This window comes from Gossypium hirsutum, chromosome A06, assembly GCF_007990345.1.
Source record: "Gossypium hirsutum isolate 1008001.06 chromosome A06, Gossypium_hirsutum_v2.1, whole genome shotgun sequence".
NCBI lineage: Eukaryota > Viridiplantae > Streptophyta > Magnoliopsida > Malvales > Malvaceae > Gossypium > Gossypium hirsutum.
The window spans coordinates 120,216,889-120,219,773 of NC_053429.1; the positions used below are offsets into that span (position 1 = coordinate 120,216,889).

The 2,885-nt window shown below is 32.3% G+C and overlaps 1 non-coding gene across 1 annotated transcript; it reads right to left on the bottom strand.

The window, feature by feature from the left end:
- Positions 1–2,500: 2,500 nt before the first annotated feature.
- On the bottom strand, positions 2,501–2,607 carry LOC121231388 (small nucleolar RNA R71). Its single transcript, XR_005929446.1, has one exon. It is a non-coding gene; the product is annotated as a small nucleolar RNA R71 (small nucleolar RNA).
- Between the last annotated feature and the right edge of the window lie 278 nt (positions 2,608–2,885).

The window sequence follows — 2,885 nt, forward strand, 5'->3', positions numbered from 1 at the left end:
ACAGATGAAATCTAGGTGAATTCTTTCTTAGGCATTGTTTCACTTCTTGGTTGTTTACTCTATTATTTTCCCGATTTATTTATTGCCACGTTCATAGTTAATTAATTTGTTCATTTTAGTTTTAATCGATCACTCAAATTTATCGGTTAAATAAAAAAAAGGATAGTAATTACTAGTACTTTTAGTTTTTGTGGGAACGATATATTTGGTCACTGTAGTTATACTGTTAATTGATAGGTACACTTGCCTTAGTCAAATTTTTAGTTGGTTTCGTGGACATCAAGTTTTTGCACTATTGCCGGCGACTAAAATATTAGGAAAACTTTATTTCTATTAATTTAGCTATTTTTATTTTTTTAAATTTAATTTTTACATTCTAATTTGTTTCGTTTGTTTGATTTTGACAAATTCTTTTGGTTTATGACTAGAGGAAACCCTTTGGAACTATTATTTTTTTATAGTGAAATTGAAAAGACTGATGGTCTGCCATAAATCATACTATTATTTACATCCTTTTTTACACATAATTATAGCTTATTTAATAGTAAATCAAAATATTTTAGTATATATTTAGGTCGTCATACATAAAGTAGTAATTTATGCTTTCTAGTAGTTTTATTACGTTTTATATATCTAAATAAGGTTATATGGTCTTGTAGGTCATGTTGAGAGCTAAAGATTCTCATTTTGGCCAAAACTGATGCCTATGTCTTAGCACCAAGATATTGATGTCTTAATGTCGAAAAAAAACTAAAAACAAGTTCTAGAGCAAAATTGCCTTTGATGTCGCAAAATCGACCTTTGTTGTCGTGACATCAGACTCTAATGTTACAAAACTGCAGGTCTGTGTTACAATCAACCCCTTGTGCAACCCCAAAACTCTTGCACATTTTAATTACGTTTTGGAGGGAAATTAGGTGTATTTGTCCCAATTGAACTCTAAGGACTTCAAGGATAATTTATGCACTTTAATATTTCGAGTTTAGCCTATATAAATGCCATTGTAATCAGTTTAAATAGACAATTTTTAAGGTTTTGATTCTTAGTTTTTTCTTTCATTCATAATTTCTACTTAGATTTTTTTTATGTTCTTGCAATCAAAAAATCCTATTCCGAAGTGAGACTTTCGCGAGTGGAGATTGTTCCAAAACCACAATTTCATCGATGAATCCATGATCATCTCTTTTCCTTAGTCTCTTCTTATATTTCTTTCTTTAACATTGTTAGATGAATGTTTGTGTAAAGATTAGAATCAATTTGTGTTTTCTACATATTTTGCATGTTTTAATTATTTAATTTAATTAATTACTTGAATGATAGAGTTTCTTAGCGGATCAACTGTTTGGGAAAGGAAGAACATGAAACAAACCCTAGGCCTAACAACCATAGAATGTCATTTAGGTGGGAATTAGCCCAAAATTGGTATGACCTATCTGTGAACACCTTAACCTCGAACCGATCTGGACTGTGAAGTCAGAAGATAAGTAATACCTCGGACCGATTTGGACTGTGAGGTCGGAAGATAAGTAATTCTTGCTGACTCTTTATTGTAGTGGAAGATCTAAGATCCTGCTAGGGTATCGACTACTTGATTGATTAGAACTCTACTTCAATAATTAATTAGGTAAGACAATTGGATCTAGGCTAAAAGGAACTCGCGTAGTCAAAATATTGAATAGAAAAAACTGATACAGGAACCTAGAAGTAGATTTAGGTTTAGTTAGGTTTATTTAGTGTCTTATTATTATATTGCTTCTTGATTAACACAACTAATTCGTGACTTAAGTAGATTAGTAATTATTTCTCGTAATTGACTTGATAACAGATTTCCCCAAACTGCAATCCCTTAGGTATGATCCTCAGAATTCTTACCAAGTGTTTTGTTATAAACAAACTATATTACAACCTGACACGAATACTTGCGGACACTGCCTCAAATCTATATCTTTATTTGCAGTATTCACACTCTGGATGTTAGTACGTTCGGAGGCAGTCAACTGCTCACAGAAATCAGAGAGAAGTTAGAGAAGTAAGGTAAGATCAACAGATATTAATAGATGATTAAGAGAAAAATAACATTACTGTGGAGATGGACGATAATCAAAATAATCAGCAACCTTTTGCACATCCTGCTCCTCGAACTATGTATGATTACTAAGCCTACTCTTATAGAGACTGAATCGAGTATTGTCAGACCGACAGTTGTAGCGAATAATTTTGAGATTAAGCCGAATACAATTCAGATCGTGCAATAATATTTTAATTTGATGGGTTGCAAGTTGAAGATCCGAATGCTTATTTGACTAACTTGCTAGAGATTTGTGACACTTTCAATATCACTGGTGTTACTGATAATGCCATATGCTTACGGTTGTTCCCATTTTCTTTAAGAAGTAAGGCAAAACAATGGTTGAATTCACTTTTACAGGGTTCTATCACGACTTGGGATAAAATGACTGAGAAGTTTTTATTGAAATATTTTCCACCGGATAAAACAACTAAGTTGAGGAATGATATCTCTTCTTTTCTTCAATTTGATATTGAGACTCTTTATGATATATGAGAGAGATTTAAGGATTTACTGAGAAGGTGTTCTCACCATGACCTACCTTTATGGCTCCAAGTTCAAACTTTTTACAATGGCTTGAATCCCTCTACTAAATAGATGATTGATGCAGTAGGTGGCGAAACATTAAATAACAAAACACTTGAAGCAACTCAAGAGTTTATTGAGGAGATGACACCGAATAATTATCAGTGGCAAGTTACAAGAGTAAAACTTGCTAAGGTAGTTGGAGTTTTTGGTATTGGTGCAATTTCTATGTTAGCAAATCAAGTTGAAGCTCTTGGTAAGAAAATTGATGGTTTGAATTTTTCTAAGCAGG